Below are 20,209 nucleotides of genomic sequence, written 5' to 3' on the forward strand. Positions count from 1 at the left end.
AGGAACAATCCTCCACTCTTGCACAACACAATGGCATGCTTAAACAATGTAATCATAATTTTTATAACACCGTCCGTCACGGCACTTGCATTTGCGACTAAAAATAGTTTTGAGCGAGCAAAATAGGCTTAAATCATTCAGCACGCTGTGCGAGCAGCCTACAGATTTCAACCACCAGCAGAAACGAAAGGCGAATCCCACCGATTGTGGGTTGAACGGGGGTCACAGACACAGACAGTAATGTATTCCTGTCAAATACAGCAGCCATTGGCTTACCGGCGACGGATAAGTCGGCTTCAATAATATCCTCTTCTTGGCGTGTGGACTGCCCAGAAGTACCTGAACAGCCGAGCCAGCCGAACACAGGTATGTGACGTGTCAGAGGAGAAACGAGCCATTCACGGCCCACAAACCTCACCGCACTTTAGGGACTGTTCTTTACTTATGAAGGGACTTGTCAGGGGAGGAGGGTGGCTGGTTGATTCTTATTTTATTATTTATTTTATTTTGATCCCCCCTATGTTAATCACTCATTGATGCTGTTTTTGAAGTATGAATAAATCAATAAGTAATTTATTCCATTGAAATATCATTGATGTATTATAGAAAAGTGATTTATCTTTTTATAAATGACAAAAGGCACATCTGTCTCATTTTCGCTGTGGTATCGTGATACTACTCAGAACCATGATATTTTCATTGGTATCGCACAGTGGATCCCAATTTTGGTACCGTGACAACACTAATCTGGAGGGGGTTCATCTGCAAAAACTAATGAAAAACTAAACAACGATATTCGGTATTCGGTACTCCAAGCATTTAATATTATTCGGCTTCGGCCACAAATTTTCATTTCGGTGCATCCCTAAATGTAATATTGTAGTTGTATTGTTCATTGTTAATATGCAGATTGCGCTAAGCTAACGTTAGCTACTGAAACAATATCTGCTGCCATGGCAACAGTAAACATTTATGTTGCGGGCTGGGGGACGAAAGCAGGGTTCAGCATTTTATACATTGTAAATAGACCAGAAGTCAGTACCATCCAACCTGTAAAGAGGGCCACGGTAGAAGATGCTGGTAACTGACATCCAGACATCTTTCCACAACCTTTCAATGCTAGTGTAATCAGTACAAAATTATGGGGTTTAAGATTTAGACATTTTCAGCACAGCATTTAAAAGACCATTTTATCGTTAAACAATAATAGAAAATAAATACAGCTATTCATAAAATATATTTGTATTCATAAGAATGAATAAAAATGCAAAATATAAGTGTACCTACATCTGATCTAACCCATACAGTCTATGTTCTAACTGCTGAGTTTTCTAGTTTCAATAGAGCCGTAAGTCATGATGACACAAAAACACTTTGACCAGTAGATGGCGGTAGCAGGTCTGCTGGCCAAACAAAAACAACTGCCAACTGATTATACATATAGAAAATACCAATTATGCTAAAAACAACAAATGTGGTGCATGATTACAATAAATGCAATGGTAAGTGAAACATGACACAAGTTATCTTTTACAGGTTGGATGGTACTGACTTCTGGTCTATTTACAATGTATAAAATGCTGCACCCTGCTTTTGTCCCCCCAGCCCGCAACATAAATGTTTACTGTTGCCATGGAAACAGATGCTGTTTCAGTAGCTAACGTTAGCTTAGCGCAATCTACATATTAACAACGAACAATACAACTACAATATTACATTTCTAAACAAAAAGAGCTACCAACACCAACAGCTGTTCTATCAAAGACCTTAACCAGGGTGTTGCCACTTGTCATATCTTACAACAGTTAACGTAACCTCACTGAAACGATGTAACCTAACTAAACACGGTGCAGTCAGCACAGACATTACAACTACATTAGTAAGAGTACACTAATAATAAGATGTGAAGTGCTTTGTGACTTTAATCCTACTCGAAATGAAAAATATAAAGGATGAGTTGGCTGATAACTGCCAACTGAAGAAGCAGCCAAGCCACCGTGCCTTTCATACTCAAACAGAAATGTATACAAAAGTGTGTGCCAGATACATAGAACAAATAAACACACACTAATACTCACTGTATGACATTAACATAAAACAATGAATGCACGTTACTTATCGCTGATTATTATTAAAAAAACAACAACAAAAAACAGCTCATAGAAAGACTGCGTGCTCTTACTTTCACATGTGGAAATGACGTCATCAGCTGGGTGATCACGTGCTATCCGAAGATGGCCGAGTGATACAAGTGCATTTTCGTTCGGACCAGCAGAAAGTTTGTCTCAAAAATCTGTGTGTGTAAAAAGCAAATCCACATGCGTAGAACTGAGATCCACAAATGTTTTTTCGATTCACAAATAAAAACTGAGTTCACAAATGCCTGTTCGAAAGTTGTAAATGTTAGGAAGATATTCACAAATGCTTTTCATTTATTTGCAAATTAATTGAATGTATTCACAGATATTTTTTGTATTTGTGGAATGTGTTTTATATTTACAGATTACACATTTACACACAGATTGTCGATCTGTTCACACACATAATTATGAAACGTGTGCAGATCAAGAAATATTTGTAGATCACCCTCTGTGCATTTACAGGTATTAATGAGACAAATCTAACTCCATAATATACTTTTTTCAAGGTATACCGTGATAAAAAAAAGGGACGTCTATCATACTGCGTACATTTGCTTATCTACAATATTGAAAAAGAATATGCAACTGGACGGAGTTAATTTCAAAGGGGAGACGTATTATGACTATTATTCTAACAGAACGGTTTTTTTTAAACCAAAAATTAATTCTCCTTCCTTTAAGGGTCATTCTGATTGATAATAATATAAATTTTGTAATACCATGATACAATGAAACCGCGATACTATCTGACATGGTTATAGTACCGTGCAAATCACTATCATTACAACCCTTGCAGCCTCGCAGTGTCCCACAAATGACTGTATGCTCATCACATGGCCACATTATGCACATAACCTGCTCAAACTTGATAATCACAGGAAATTACAGATACATTTACATAGATGCAGGATATTTGCTGTTCACTTAATACACTGTTTGTCAGCTGTCGATCATGTATTGATGTTAAACATCACAGCTTGTACTGTAAACTCAGCTATCATGGTCCTAGTTTCCTTCTTTGGAAACAACTTCCTAGTGACTTGGAAACTTTTGAGCAACTGAACACATCATTAGTCTTGGTCTCTGAGGCTGTACAGTTCAAGTTCAAGGTCAAGGTCAAGGTATAAAATGACCTTTCACTAAGCCCCGCCCCTTTGTGATGGTCTGACAAGCTGTCGGAGTAAGCATAGAGCCCACACTGTAACTAACTGCACTCCCTGAAGAAATATTATCATATTATTGGAGAAATGAAAGATTGATTCCAGAGAGAAGCAGGCAGAGGGGGCTACAGTCTGTGCAGCAACAACAGGTTAAAAAGACAAAGATAGTTAGAAGCTAAAGCCGAACTATAGGCTACAGATCACAGTGTAAAAGTGAACCACCACATCACTGCTGATCGCCACACAAGACAATGAATATAAAGGGAAAGTTTGCTGATACTGAACCAGCTGTGTGGCATCACAGTGTGTGCAGATGAACGGGGTTTGGCTTCGCCCCCGTGTCTCTGCCAGCACCTGGACATCCGCCGCCGGACGGGCAGTGATCTCCAGCAACAACATTAATCTGCGCACAATGTGATGACACACAGCTGGTTGAATATCAGCAAAGTTTCCCTGCTTCCCTTCACTGGTTCAAAAGCAGCATGTGTATACATTCAGTAGGCTATATCTTCAGTAGCTAGCTAGCTAACCCTACACTTTTCAGGGTCTGATTTTGGTTTTGGAACAGGGAAGAAACGTTTATCTTTTTCCAACCTCTCCAGGTAACGAGTATCATTAATACACGACGTTCCCCAGGCACAACATTAACTCCAAATCCACAAAACCAGCCTGAAAATGAAGGAAATCTGAAACAATGGAGCGGACCCTGGTCTGAGTCGACCTGATGCTGCGTCCAGGGGAGGGACTTAGCAAAGGGTAAATTCAGCCCCTACATTGGGATGCAGCTTATATCAGCTCACAAACAGTTTTCACTATCAGATTTAAGTCTGGAAGACATCCATTGAGACTGACCACCTACAGTTCAAACTCTACCACAACAAATAGCTCACTAATGCAAGTATTTAGATGATGTGACTTAATCATACTCAAAGCTCCAGACCCCCCTGAACTATTTAAAGCAGCATTATACATTGTTTGAACAGTAAGGGACAGAACACCCAATAAAATTCAACAAAAATAAGCTTTCTGTCAACAGCAACTGGCAATGACTGTAGAAGACTCTGTATACCTTCCAGTCCAGTATTTGTCCATTCCTCCTTTAACTGTAATGTAGGTCCACATTTCCTATTAGAAACACCATGAAAGAAGAAAAATTCCTGACTATAGGGGGTTAAAATACATTCATATTAATTTAAGCAACTTTGAGATGGTAGACTTTGTCCGATACATAAAATTCACCTAGTTTTTTTTTGGCTTTGCAGCTTCAAACAGATCTGAAGGCCTGATTTGATAGGCCTCTGACCGGTAGACAAAACTGTCCTGTTAGCCCATATTTTGCTATCTACTCACACTCATTATTCTGCTGTTACCTTGTTTGTGAGTGACCATGGATAATGCTATCAGATAAATCCACTGGTACGGTAAATGAAAATGTTTTCCTGCCCATGAAAACTGAATTTTAAGAGCTAATAAACCAGATCAAGGCCAATAAAACAAGCAACTACACTGAAGGAGGGGTGAATTTTACAGACTGGTTCTAAGTCAGAAAATTAGACTGTTAAGAGAATAATCTTGAGATGCACAATAAAAGAAACAATTATGGTTTTTAAAAAAACTGTCTACAGGCTGGTTGACAGTTAACACCTGAATATCTTCTCAGAATTGCCCAAATCAGATTTTATTTGGTTAAACTAAATTAAAATTCAGTCTGTTTTTAATGTGAAAGTCCACAGTTAAACATTTCGCCAACCACATGTCATTCACAAGCTCAAAAACGTCACAATGAACCAAAAGAAATGATTGGAAAAAGATTCAATGACTCACGTACTACTGCGGGCTGCGTGGCTCGACAGTTAGGCTCTACCCATCGACTGTGTGAAAGAACTGTTTTGCCAGAACCTCGAGCCGAAGTTTGAGCTTTGGACAGACTATTGTTCATGGCAGGCTTCCATGGCAAACCAGCAGACAGGCAAGGGTCAAAGGACACTGTCTTAATGCAACTCTGTGTTTTATTATACTTATTTATTCACATATGAATGTTAATCTGGTCTCTAAACAAACATACAAAGAAAAGCACACCAATTTATAGACACATGAGGACAATCCTCTGGTGCTGTCCAAAGTTCAATTTGAAAACACATTCAAATTCAGCTGTACACCTTTGATAGTGTCTTGAATATGTGAATACAACTGGAGGGAAATCTAACCCAGTGGTTGCAAAATCACACATATTTATTTCTCAAAATGGCCCAAATGCTTAACCTCTATAACCAGTTCTGTTTTCATTAACAGTTACCAAGTGTCATTAGATGTTTTCATAAGCAGATGGGTAGACATTAAAACATTACTGATTCAAGTCAGGTTACCATCACTTTTTAGAACTTGATCGAAACTGTATCTATTAACCCTTTATGACCTACCATAGAACAAGTCCGCCAGAGCATATCTTTACAATTTTTCCTGCTGTAGGGCCATTTTTTGGAGTATTTTAATATGCTATACACCAATACAACCCTTAAATCCCAAATTTTAATAATATGTGTGGACATATGTCCATACTAATGAAAGAAATTGCTAAAAAGTGCAATAAACCACTAAAAAAATGAAAATCGTTTTTGTTTTTACACATATTTTTCTAAATACAGAAATATCATGACTGTATCCCTCAAAATTGTAAATGTAAAAAAGTTGTACAAAATCCTTTCAAACCACAGAAAATTTATTTTGAGTGTTTTCATAACTTAATTTTTGAGATACACTCATTTTTATAAAATGTGACAAAAACAAAATTTAAATGCATATTGTGCACAATTAGCAAAAATACAACATGTACATCAAAATAAACTATTTACAATAGAACAACCAAAGTTCCGAGTTCAAAGTCAAACATTACTTTTCAATAGCACCAGGGGAGCTGTGACAGGTCTTGTGACAGTTCCTGTCCACGATGAGCAATATTTTTGCTGCATTTTTATTGGTGTTAGCACACAGTGTTTTGATGGCAGCCCGGTGAAAGAACATCCTGAACAGCTCAGATGGAGAGGGATTGTCCACATACTGTGATAGGGGTGGCTGCACACCTGGCCTCCTTTTGGGCAGAAAATGTGGTAGGGGATGTGGCAAGATGTCAGGCTCCTTTTTGGTTCTCCAGCCAGCTGCATTGCCAGGGAGTGTCTCTGACCTGGAGCCTCTGTTTGCTGGAGACCGACTCCTTCCTCCCCCTCTGCCTCCCTCCGGGGTGCAGGGCGAGGAGACCCCCCCACTTCCTCCTCCTCATCATCGTCAACTCTGCATACAGATGTTACACAGTGTGCTAGATGTGTTCAACATGAGAGTAAGACAATAATGGTGCGTATTTAGTGCAAAATGCTTTCAGTTGTGTTACATATATATTTTCTTTACTTTACTCTAACTCAAAAACAAACAATATTTCATGAATATATACATACATGCCATAGGAGGTATCTCTCCCTTGGATGAGGGCGGCGTCATCTCCACTGTCGGCAGAATCCGGACCAGATGAGTGGACTGAATCTTCATCCGACGCTGTAATTAGCTCGAAAGCTTCGCACCGGGAGAAAAGCCGTTTCGCGCATCCGGGTTGTTGTGGTTCCATAAATATATGTGTGCGAGTATGTGGTGAGTGTCTGGTGTGTGTGTGTGTGTGTGGTGAGTATCTGTGTGTGTGTGTGTCTAAGTGTTGTTGTGAAAGAGTAAAATACAAAACGAGAGCGAGTATGTGACTGCAAGCTGAGAGAAATATTTACCGCGGAAGAAAGAGAGGAATTCCCCGGAAATGACGTCACTCCTTGTTGCCGCGGGTAGTGTCGTGAGAAAGACACGCAAGAAAATAACGTGACAGTTCATGCTCACAACATGATGACGTTTAGTCCAATATAGGAAGTGCTGTGAATACCCGCGATCAGGATTATAATGTTTTTGTTCTTAGCGCTTTTTCTGTTTTTCTACAAACCTGTCAGTGCAAGGAAACAGCACTCTGGGACATGATGAATGCATGATAAGTTAGAGTAACTCCTCCGGTTTTAAATGCAAAAAGAATTATTGCTCTATCTTATTTGGTTGCAATTCTACCGGCATTTAAAAATCAATATGCAAATGGGATCGCGGGCGGTCCAGCCGGTTTTAAAGGGTTAACCTGATGAAGGAGGATCTAAGTTAGTAGTGAAACAAGTTGAGCTAATGTTAGCTGCAGCTCAGCTCGCAGACTAGGGATGGGCATCGATTTTCGATTATCGATGATTGACTGTTTAGGATTTTGATCGCAGTGTTTCCCCTACAATGCTACAGGCCCGGCGAGCCTCCTTGCCTACAAGACCCCTATGCTGGACCTATGCCAGGCAAAAAATCATAAATAGACGGAGGCTCTCATCGCTCTCCAAAGCCTCGAAAATAATGTTCTGATGCATTGGATGTGCTGAATGTGCATATTAAGGCAGTACAGGAGGAGGTGCACATTAATAATCCTGCAGGACTGTAACATGCTCATGTTTAACCCAAACAACGTGTCATGTGACTGCAGTTGGTTCAGATCCAGGTTGGAGCATGTTCTCACCACAAACGAACCGCACCAGAGTTCGTTTGTAACTGGACCGAGACCACCTCTTCAAGAACTTCTCAGTCCTGTTTTTTTGGTGCACACCTGAGCGTGATTGCTGTGTTCACACCTGCTCAAATGAACTACACTTAGGGGGCAAACGAACTTGAGTTTGATTGAACTGAACAAAACAGGGCAGGCGTGAAAGCACCCTTAGTCTTTCGCAAAAAGGTCTATCTCTGTGGGGATCCTTTCTATAATGTCAGACACATAATAATAATCTGAGCCTATCAGTGGTAAAATAGAGCATTTTTGTGTACTGTGTACTGATGTATACTGAGGGTGCCAAATGCTCAGAGTGGTTACACTGCAGCCTGTTTTACTGCTGCCATCAAAAACGCTTGTTTCTATTTGATCCCAAAACACAAGAAAATAGGGTCCAGGTTGAAAAATACTGAGGTTAAGAAATATTCTTCTTTCTACTCTTACCCATGTTTAAAGCCCCTACAAGGAACTTTAATTTTGAGTTGATTTTGGCGACCCTGTGGACAAAAGCGGTAGTGTTTTGCCGGAATGAAGCCTACATTTCCCATGAGCTCTAGCGCGTATTGTCGTAAAGACGCTTACCTGGCTCGCGTTTGTTTTGGGGATGAATGAAACAACAAGACGGGAAAAATTTGCCCCCGCTCCAATCGGGGATCCCAGCTCACCTCTGCCGCGCCCCAGCTCCACCTCTCCGGCATAAGCGCCACTGCCGCTGGGGTAAACGCAGCGGTCGGCTGGTAAGGCTGAAGGCCTGTTTGGCGAGCACTTCCACAGCTTCTTGGACTGAGTATGGAGCAGTGCCTCGCCTCTTTATTTCTCTGCACTCGCTGGACCCTGTCGACGCCTGGCTGGTACCTGTCGTCGGCCCGGATGAGGTGTTCCAGCCCCGCGGCCCCTGCTCTCCTCGCCCACTGGCGCGGGGTGAATATGCACAACCTGCGGTCTCTGTGTGTGGCACCCCAGACAGCTAACGCCGTGGACCCACTGGCTCCTGCCAGGATTGGGCTGGTAAATGCTAGATCACTAGCGAGCAAAACGTTTATCCTGAAGGATTTCCTGACTTCCCGAGGATTGGATTTTCTCTGTGTGACTGAGACGTGGCTGACTGTTGATGAGTCCAGTGCTTTCACAGAACTTTTACCCGATGATTGCTGCTATTTTAACTCCCCGCGGACGTCGGGTCGAGGAGGAGGAATAGCGACTATTTATAAGAGTCACTATAAATGTAAGCAGCTAGGTAAGATGACGTGTGCCGTCTGAGTGCCGAAAATTGTTTCGTCCTGGAAGCGACCTGGGGCGGACCCGGAGACAGTTTCCTAAAGGTATGGATATACACTATATAGAAATAGCTTATCTTCACACCGATGGTCTCATTTGCTGTTGTAGGTCACGCACAGACATCAGCAGAAACGAGAGACTTTTGCATATCCAGTTAAAAGTTCCTTGTAGCGGCTTTAAATTGTTCTGTACAAGAGCATAATCCAAGGTCTGAGCCATAAATGAAAATGACAGATTGACAGATGTTAATAAGTTATTTACATTACAAGTAAGCATGTATTAGTAGATTGATTTTAATATCAAGCTCAAATATGTTGTAATAAACTGGCACTCCATTGTGATTTATGAATGAACAATAATGAAAAACCTGGAACACCCTGCAGACTCCAGTCAGAGAAATAAAGTCAGTCCAAGACCCTGTTCACACTGAAAAAAAAGAGTGTTCTTTCTCCTAAAAATGAGATTTCACATGAGGAATAAAACGTTGATAATGTTTCTGACCACAAAGGTAGCTCAGGTCTGCCACCTCTGGAGGATAGTAGATAAGGTCAAAGTCTGTCCGTCTTCACCAACACAAATATCTTTGTCAGAGCTGCACTTTGAAATAAAATATATCAGTTTCAGCACATGCACATGAAAAGTTGAGGGGGCACACACTGCTATTAGGCATTAACAAAGCATGAGTCAGCAACAAGAAATATCAGGAGTGGGTTGCACGAAACAAGACGGACACATGACATGAATGAAAACACAATAAGTTTCTCCTGAGGGTACGGTGTGCAGCCAGTATATCAAAAACCTGTTTATTTCTTGTGTATAAAAGAGCGTGGAGCCCTCCTCCCCTCAGAAGAAGGCTTACAGCCAGCAGCACATACCGAAACACAAAGACCCCCAGTAAAACCATTAGCCAGCCTCAACTCCTCCATTCTCCGAGCCTCACAAAGCCAACAAGGAGCTGCTGGAGGAGACGGGCTGAGCTGAATTGAAGAGGTGGACAGATTACATGGGAGCGGGAGGAGCTGGACAGCAAGAGGCTTCAGCAGAATCGACAAGCTGATTAAAGTGTCACGATTTGGAGTAATTGTACTTGTCACTGCTGCTGCACTATCTACCTGACAGACAGGTCTGTTCCGGCTGCTGTTGTACTGTACTCCAAAAAATACACCACATCCTTAGTGAGTCATTTCATCGTCTTTTCAGACTTTTATCAAGTGTCTCTCTTTTCCTCAGGAGTAAAATATCAGAAATTAAATTATTTTACTACAATATTAAACTAAAATGGTTTAAGGTGCCAAGTTTATTTCAGTCAAACTAACTGTGATAGCTTACAAATGTCTAAAAAATTAAAACACAGGGCAATACAGGGGCTAAGTAGAGCTGAAACAATTAGTTCATGTCATTTATAAGCGAATATGCCGTTAGTTATTAAAGGGATAATGCACCCAAAAATGAAGAAGTTTTAGAGTCCTCACATCATTTGCAGAGATCCAAGGGGAGAGGGGGTAGCAACACATCTCCACCTAATGGAGGCTGACGGCGCCCCAGATTCAAACGTCCAAAAACACATAATTGAAACCACAAAATATCTCCATACTGCTCGTCCATAGTGATCCAAGTGTCCTGAAGCCCCGACATAAAAAGCTGTTTGGAAAAACATCATTTGAACTCTGTTTTTAGCCTCATTGTGGCCTGTAGCCCTGCAGGTGGAGTTGTGCTGCTACCCACTCCCCCATGGGATCTCTGCAAGTGATGTGAGGACTCTAAAACTTCACCTGAGCCTCCCTCGGCATATGGGTGAGTAGATAATGGCTGAATTTTCATTTTTGGGTGCACTATCCCTTTAAGTTCCCTTTCTTAAATGTGAGGTCATGCATTACAGTAAACTGATATACTGAGTTTTGGACTGTCAGAGAGATAAAATATGCACTTAGATTTAGTTGCACTGGACGCTGGGAAATTTTACTGATAATTTTTGGCATGTCTGGCAGTAATGTATTACCTGTAGACTCAAGCCGCAATTAATTAGGTGTCAATATCTGATATATAGCAAGTAATTTGTCTGATAACCCATATTGATATTGATATATATCCATATTTTTCCTTATCAAACACTTTTCAATGTATGTAAGTAATATTCATTCATTGTGCAAATTAAGAAAAAGCATGCTGGCCGATACCACGGACATGCTATTATTATTATGCATCCCTATTGTCAACTATTAAACTAATCACCCATTAATTTGAGTTATTAAAAAAAGACAATATCCTCTGTTCCCAGCTTCATAAAGGTGAATATTTTCTTGTTTCTTTACTCCCTATGCGACAGTAAAGTGAATATCTTTGGGGTTGACAACAAAAAAAGACCTCTGAGGACAACATCTTGGGCTTTGGGAAACACTGACTGAAAATTTTCACCTTTTTTTTTTTAGACATTTTATAAACCAATCAACTAATCAATTAATCAACAAAATAACTGACAGATTAATCGACAATCAAAATAATCATTTGCTGCAGCACTTTACAAAACAGGCTAAGGGCCGGTACACATGCTGCATTTTTTGTGCCCTCAAACGCATTGTTTTCAATGTTGTCAATGTAATGCACATGCCTATTTTTCAGGGCGTGTAGTGTAAAAGTTTGTGTCCAACAAATCAAGTAACAAGGTTAAGATACATAAGTTGATTAAGAGACAAAAAGATCATATAATCATGTTTCATGTACAAGGCATTATAAGACTCCTTGATCTGCATCTGAATATGATAAAACATTGTTGTATATGTCAAAGTATTCATAGCACTAGACTATATAATCATGTTGTATGCACCTACTGAAAGAAAACACTATGTCTTGGTTAATGATGAAACATACTCAAATGTTGTAATACACACACACATTCACATATTGTATTCTAAAGGTTCACTTTGTATAAGAATGAGAGCACTAAGGACTGTATAAAAAGTCCCCAAAAGTCACATGTTTTTTAAAAATAGAGTGAAAGCGAAACCAGACCTAAGGGTAGAAGATTTGGGAAATTCCAGGCTGCATTACACCATTAAAAACGGGCCCAATCAGAATTGGACACAAAGGAAAGTTTTCCACCAGTAGAATTGGACTTGAGTGGGAAGGATTAGCAAAAAGAGGTGGAGACTCATTTGAATCTCCACCAGCATATAAGCCAAGTTTTCAGTCACACTCCGGAGTCTGACTCGCTAAGTTGTATGTGTTAGAGCCTGTTGACACATTAAACTTGATTGCATCAGACTTTGCCTGTTTCCAGTGTTTCTTTAAGTATTTACTAGCTGAGCCTAAGATATCAGAATCGACATCTGAGGACAACTGACAAGAGACAAGAGGTTCAAGTTCGGGAGCCTACAGGCCCACTTCCAGGCGCCGACTTTAGACACTTCAGGCGCGACAACTGCACCTTGAGATAAACAAAGATCAGCTTTTGGCAGCACACACTGCATGTTATGTGACGAGGAACAACCAACCACAGCCGACAGATACCGTCCTCTTCTTCCGTAAACATCAGTCTGTGTTAAAGATGGAGAAGTTCATTTTAGTGCAGGGCTACCCAGAGCTTTACATCTGACCCATGGACAAGTAGCGCCCAGTATCCAACCTTACGTTTCCAAGGCGATTAAAGACTTGACATGTGTACAGTCCCTAAATAATTTTTAAAAAATTGCAGTTATCAGAACAGCTCAGAGTGCATTATTGTGCTGATACAATGTCAACAACAAAAAGATGAGACCAATCATGACTGATATTTTTACAGTGTAAAGTTTAACTGTTGATAAAGATCAACATCTCCAGTCAGATGTACTGTTGCTACGGTTACCCGCAGTTAAATATACCTTTAGAACAGCAGCAGCATCAACCTGTTCTCAAAATTAATATTAATTTAGTTTTATTTCATGTGTTTATATTACATAATTTAGATTGACTGATAGATGACTACAGCCTGAAAATAAAGTATTGGTCCGTAGAAACAAATTTCACAGGTTTTACTCTCCGGTAGAGACTGTCCTTTAGAGAGCAACGGTACAACACGATACAATGACCATCTCAGAAAATATTGCAGTTTCACCGTATTACAGACTTTATATTATTATGAGTCAGAAAAACCTTTAACGGAACAAAAATGGAACAAACGTTTTATTACTATAATTGAAACTTGAAACCATTTTGTTGATAAAAATAACTAAAATAAAGGTGAGATTCTCGGTCCAGTTGCAGTTTTTTAAATATCCTAGATAAGCAAATGTACAGTATGATAACTGTCAACTTTATATCACGGTATACCTTAAAACCAGTATATTGCTGCAACCCTCGCTCTGACATTATCAGTTCTTTTACTGAGACTTTCTAACGTTTTGTTGTCATTTATTATGATGCTGCAGCCTCTGTGTGAGGTCTGACCTCAACATAAGCACACACACACCACACAGAGTGAAGACAGCAAACAGCAGAGCAGAAGCTGACAACAGACAACAGTCATGTTCTGCCAAACTGCCAAAGTGACACTGAGCAAGACACCTTTGACCTTCACCCTGAGACCTGTTGCATCTGATGAATGATCCAAAAGTAGGGATGCACCGAATATTTGGTAACCAAATATATTCGGCCGAATATTGCAAAAAACACACATTCGGTATTCGGTAGAAAAAGTGAAAAGCAAGGCCGAATGATAGCGGCATGTTTTGATAATGCAATCAAACAGTGTGCGGTGACGGACGGAGTAAAATGTCGGCAGTGTGACTATATTTTACTCCGTCCGTCACCACACTCGCATTTGCGACTAAAAATAGTTTTGTGCGAGCAAAATAAATCATTCAGCACGCTGTGTGAGTACAGATTTCAACCAGCAGCAACAATACAGCGGCCATAGTGCTTCGTGGCGCAAGATAAGGCTTACCGGCGGCGGAGAATTCCGGCTCCAATAATGTCCTCTTCTTGGCGTCATGACTGCCCAGAAGTACCTGGACAGCCAAGCCGTGGCAGCACACAGGTATGTGGCGTGTCAGAGGACAAACGAGTTGTTCACATTTCTCTCTTTGTGGCAGGTAACGGTCCACAAACCTCACCGCACTTTAGGGACTGTTCTTTACTTATGAAGGGACTTGTCAGGGGAGGAGGGTGGCTGGTTGATTCTTATTTTATTTATTTATTTTTCTTTGATCCCCCCTATGTTAATCACTTGTTGATGCTGTTTTTGAAGTATGAATAAGTCAATAAGTAATTTATTCCATTGAAATATCATTGATGTATTATAGAAAAGTGATTTATCTTTTTATAAATGACAAAAGGCACATCTGTCTCATTTTCGCTGTGGTATCGTGATACTACTCAGAACCATGATATTTTCATTGGTATCATACAGTGGGTCCCAATATTGGTACGATGACAACACTAATCTGGAGGGGGTTCATCTGCTAAAACTAATGAAAAACTAAACAACGGTATTCGGCATTCCGCCAAGTGTTTAATTTTATTCAGCTTCGGCCACAAATTTTCATTTTGGTGCATCCCTATCCAAAAGAGACCAATAACGGGTACATTTTCTCTATCTATCTATCCATGAGAATCAAACATGATACAGGCTACATGAAGAGGCCAAACTTAGTTCAGAAAGTTAGCCCATTAAATGTGGCTACGTCAGCAATCTGTATCGTCCGTCCATCAGTGTAGGTGTATGAATCCCACTCAATGTGTATTTTTAACATCATAAAGAAAAGGTCATGCTTATGTCGAACCATGTCTGAACTTCATGCACTGCTAGGTGTTAAAACTCTTCAGGTGTCCACCCACAAGCCAGACACAGTGCACACACACACACACACACACACACACACACACACACACAGGTTTGCACACAAAACATCTACCTACACTCTGTCCCTGACTAAGAATTTTCCTAGTCGACCAATAGTCGTCATTTAGGTCCATTAGTCGGCTAGTCTCCTGCATGTTTCTGATATGAATGTAATTATTAAATGATGTATTTTGGTGGTTTGAGTTGAAGGTGTGAGAAAGAATAGTATCAGTAACATTGTTAACACTGTGCTACATTACAGAGAAATACAAAACCGTCCTAAGGAACCTTCATTAATATAGGCCTATATTTTATCTACAAGTGCACGTCACACACTGAGCGAGCCGCCTGTTAATGACGCTGTGGGCTAATGGGCATGTAGCTACTTCCATGTTTCAGATGATACGTCATGTTTGTAGTCGACCAATGAAGATGAGTTTACATATCACCTTGGGTTCGTCCTTCACCTTCTCAAAGTGATCCCACACTTTGGATTTCCTGCCCGACATGTTATTAACTAGCCTGTGGAATAATTTAAAACATTGTTGTCTGTTTGTCAGCTGACAATTACGGAGCACCTGCGCACTGAAATGGAGCCCACCTGTTGATTCGCTCAGCCCCTCCTTGCCCTGCTCTCACTCTCTGCGCAAAGCCGTTTATAAATGCTCAGTAACCTGCATTGTTTACAGCAGCTTTCAGTTTTCTTCTCGTCATATTCAGCCAGTGCCATTTCCATCCACTTCTCGCTCTGAAACCCAACCTGCACAGTGCCGATGTAGACTCTACTCATTTTTCAGTCTCACAGTTACTGTGCATTATTATGTTTTCCCATATTAAACTACCAACACCTTCACTACACTTACAAAAAACTGTTTGGAAAACGTCTTGTCTCAAAAAGCTTTGAGTTTAATCTAAAGGTAGTTTTCACAGCACGCATGAGAAGCAGGAATTATTGCCGCCAGTTAATTTCTAACATTGTTTCAGCTCTAAACTGGAGTGCCTTAAACTTCAAGAAGTCAAAACTACTGAAATATTCCTTCAGAATCACAGCAGGAAGCAGCTGTAAGCATCAGTCCATCCAACGGTTTTCACTGAGTTCATTTTGACCAACAGAGTTACGTGCAGCTTTCCAGATATCCTCTCTGTCGCCTAAAGTGGCTCAAATTACACCAGTTTTCTGCTCAGAGGTCAGACATCTTTTCAGGATGCTCAGGTCTGTGGTAAACTGCTGCAACACAAATCAAATGAACACAATAAAGATATCAAAGAAACCGCTTCCAACGTGTGATTACACCCTGATACTACACACAGTGACGGCACCACACCCTCCTCTAACCTGCCTGGAAACACCCACTGATGGCCACCGCAGTGAGGAAAGAAATGCACAGCACCGAGTTTTAGTTACACTCTGTACTCGGGTTATGATGGATGACCCCTGGATGGAGTGGGGGAGGTATCAGGAATTGTTGAGCAGCGTGACCTTGGCAAGTTTTTGGTGCTGGCCGGCGGAGTACTTTCCGATGTGGGTGAAACCTGGATAACGGAAGGGGACGTACTTCAAGTCCGACTTTTTATTTCTGGTAATGGCAGTAGGACCTCCCTGAATCCTCTCCTCCACACACACACACACACACATACACACACACTTTCGACTCCCCCACTGCAAAGTTATTTGTGAGTGGAAAAGGAATCTGGTATTTACAGCAACATCCAGATTATAATTACACCGTGAGCAGTCTCAAGGCTGAGGAGAGGAGGCTGACAAGCTTACATCCTCACTGGTTTCCAGCGCCTGATGCACAGGAGCAGATAGGGCGGGTTTTGTTGATGCGATAAAATAATCACCAGCGGCGTCAAAAGATTAGAAACTACCCCCTACAAAAAAACAACAGTAATGTTGTAATAAACTGTATAGTAACAGCATGTGAGGGTCTGCAGGAAGTTCACGAAGAAACATAAAAACACATGTAAAGTCACTTCTATAGTTCTGCAGACACGCGTTAACTCCCTGCAGGAGCCGAATGGAAATATTAAGGAGATTTTCAGCGAGGAAAACTGAACTGACAGATCTGATTGGAGTGAATTACGCCTGCTGTTTTGTGGTTTGCAAACTTCTTTCATATCTTGGATGCGCATCAGCTGCAGAAAAAGATTTAGTGCACAAACTGGCTGCAGTGCAGCTCTGCAGAGACAGAAGAATCGTACAACTGTCATCCTTATTAGGGCTGCACTGAGATATGTGATGGAACAGATATGTATTTTGACATATATTTATTACGACTAATTCTTTAGAGGAGGTTCTTTACACAAGTTATTCTAATAAAATGCTTGTCTAGTTTTCACTCATCTCTATCATACATCTTTTTATGCGTTTACAGTCTTTTCTCTCCATCACAAGTAAAATTTCGACAAAAATACTCTGACCTTTTGAGGATGTAAATATGAAAATTGGGCTCAGAATATCAGCATCAGCATTTACAGCCCCAGTCTTTGCATTACATGATGTCACTGTGCTAGTTTCTAAAGAGTGTAACAAAAACTGAAATTCAAATACTCCCCATGTTGCTGGTGGACGACCAGCGGTATCTGGGCTCCACTTTAGGGCTCACAGGTCTCCACTTTCTCGTGTCTGAGACACTGAGGAAGATGCAGCCATATGAAAAGGAAGGAGGGGCAGCCAATTAGTCCATGTCTAAGGTCTCTGTTGTTTCTCTATTGGGACATTCATTTTTACACGCAATTAATCTATGTAATGTGTACAAATATTACTCTTTGTGTATAAAGATGGAAATTTTAAAATCTAAAATTCCACGTCTACTTTGTCTGCAGAAGATGTTTGGGTGGGACGAGTGAAAGCTCCAGAGCAGAAATGGACTTTGTGTTGAGATTGCTCTGTCTACTACTGACATGCTTTGTGTCTGGTAGTCTCTCTGTAGAGCTCTACGCTTTATTTTTAATCAATAAAGCAAACAGAATAATTTTGTATTAATCATGATTTTGCTCTATTAGCTCTGGAGTGAACTTCAATAAAATCCCGATAAGTTTTATAATCATAAAATTGATTTTATAACTATTTCGACTATGACTTCCCGGGTGGGTTTGAGTTAGTGGAATTACACACCTGTCCTGCAGTTGCATGATGAATCAGTGCATGCTTTGCTTTAACCATATTTGACCTTTTGCCTGTTTCACAGCAGAACAATTACTAAATAAGGCACCCCGACAGCTAACCACAACTATTAACCTAATTAATTTGTTATACACTTGAAGCTGCAAAGCACCACGTAAAGTTAGAGCCAGCTGTTTCTACTCAGTCAAAAAAAAAAAGACATAACTATGAGGAACAGAGCAGAGCTGCACCTGTCAGACTGGAGAACACTGCTTACTTTTACTCCTAAACGCACTGCGGTCAAACTCTCTTTCTGCGTCTGTTGTAAGAAAAGTTATTAATAAAAACCTTTGCTTTAATGTCACAGACCTGTCACTGGGTCCCGGCGGTGATCAGAGGCAAAGATTAGCAGCTGCTGTCGGACTTTTAACGGAGGTTTCAGCGCCTCCGTTGCTACTGCACACAGTCAGTGAGGGCAGAAAAACAAAAAGCGTGATGCGTAAAAGTGAAACTATGATCGGACATCACGGGTCGGCGCGGCGCTTATTCCTCCGTGTTATTCCTCCAGGAACTTCTCCATTCCTGGCGTGTCATTAATATTTCCCTTCATCCCCTCTCCTTCCTCAAAGTGCCAGGTTTAAGGTTTGGCCGATTTGGAGACGTCACTGGCCACGCCTTTTTGGAGAGCTGCCCGGCGGCGCTGCGCTGCGCACGGGAGAAGGGTCACAAACTTTACTCTAATGTTGGTAAAACCCCGAAAATAAAATGCTGCATGTTAATTTCTCTTCACTACACGTTTGTCATGTATTAAGTCATGTATTAATAATAACAAATAATAATACTATAGAGGCTAGACCCGGACATATCTCCGTGATTTCCCTGCCTCTTTCATCTGCTCAGTTAATGATTAAAAGAGATGGAGCACAATCAAAACAACATGAGGCCAACAGGGCCAGAGAGCACAATGCGTCTCCACCAAGACAATTTATGCTCATATAAAAGTGTATTACATTTATAACAAAGAGAAAAGAGCAGAACTGACGTGACATTACTCACATAAATCCGTCTGCAGCATCTTTGGTTTGGATGATTCATTTCAGCCACCTCTCTATTCTTAAATTACACTTTAAAGCAACATCCGAGTCACAGGGATAAATTTTGATCAAGCAAAATTCCAGTAAGCAGTCACTGATGTCACGATAAAGACTATAAAACATCTATATTATCTGAAGCCACAGATGTTTGCTGTTTGTTGGTGTTTCCATAATGGTCAGGGCGGATCAACCCAAATCCAAATCTGTGTGTATTGTGTATCTATTAGTGCTAATTTATTTAAAAAGCACAAAAATACAAAACATCCTGCAAAGACTTTTAACTTGGGGCCCTTCCACAAGACATTAAAATGCTTCAGGGCCCCTATCATGTCAGTTTGTGTTGTAAATCAGTGCTGCATACACTATTAACACACAATTAGCAGTCAATTACCACAAACTAATTGCTGCATGGTGACCCAGGGGCCTTGGGGAGAGGATGGGGCCCTAGGTCAATTGCCAACTTTGTTTATGCTCATTTATGACTGTTACACGCGGCATATTTTTCTATTTATTGGCCGCTTCATACTCTTTAACATTTTGAAACCTCACATAAGCTGTAGTGCCGTTTGAAGAAGTATAACCACAGCAATCCTTACTCTTCCCTTACCAACACAGTATCTCTACACTGTGAATTCAGTGCAATATATACTTACTTTATTCCCCAGTGTGAACCTTTATTCCCCAGTGCAAAATGTCTGCTACTGATATTCTCTGCAGTACACCTCCCTATGGTATCTGCTCTTGCAAGGCAACACTGTTAAAATCGTTCTGCATTGTTTTAAAGTTTACACGCAGCTACACACCATGTGTATTACATCCAATGTGCAAGTATCCTGTACAGCTGTCAATATATATATACCCTGCATATATTCATATTCTTCTTCTCGTGTGTGCACAAGTGAAGGGTGTGTATAGAGTAAATAGTATTGAGTGTATAGCTGTGTCTAAATTTAGTACTTTATATTTCATATTTTTCTAATTCTGATGTATATCTTTTTGTATTTTATCTTTC

The 20,209-nt window shown here is 40.6% G+C and overlaps 1 protein-coding gene across 4 annotated transcripts in view; it reads right to left on the reverse strand.

Moving 5' to 3' along the window:
• The window catches only part of esr2b (estrogen receptor 2b), a 53,273-nt gene extending 34,530 nt beyond the window's left edge, over nucleotides 1-18,743 (reverse strand). The window contains exons 1-2 of one of the 4 annotated variants that reach the window (XM_078175272.1): nucleotides 5,126-5,147; nucleotides 4,371-4,426 (exon numbers count right to left, since the gene is read on the reverse strand). The gene's annotated coding sequence lies outside the window, so the exon portion shown is untranslated. Of the gene's footprint in view, nucleotides 1-4,370; nucleotides 4,427-5,125; nucleotides 5,242-18,472 lie in introns of those variants that run through there. The other 3 variants (XM_033641812.2, XM_033641811.2, XM_033641810.2) reach the window with 3 other exon arrangements.
• Between the last annotated feature and the right edge of the window lie 1,466 nt (nucleotides 18,744-20,209).

This window comes from Epinephelus lanceolatus, chromosome 15 (assembly GCF_041903045.1).
Source record: "Epinephelus lanceolatus isolate andai-2023 chromosome 15, ASM4190304v1, whole genome shotgun sequence".
Taxonomy (NCBI): domain Eukaryota; kingdom Metazoa; phylum Chordata; class Actinopteri; order Perciformes; family Serranidae; genus Epinephelus; species Epinephelus lanceolatus.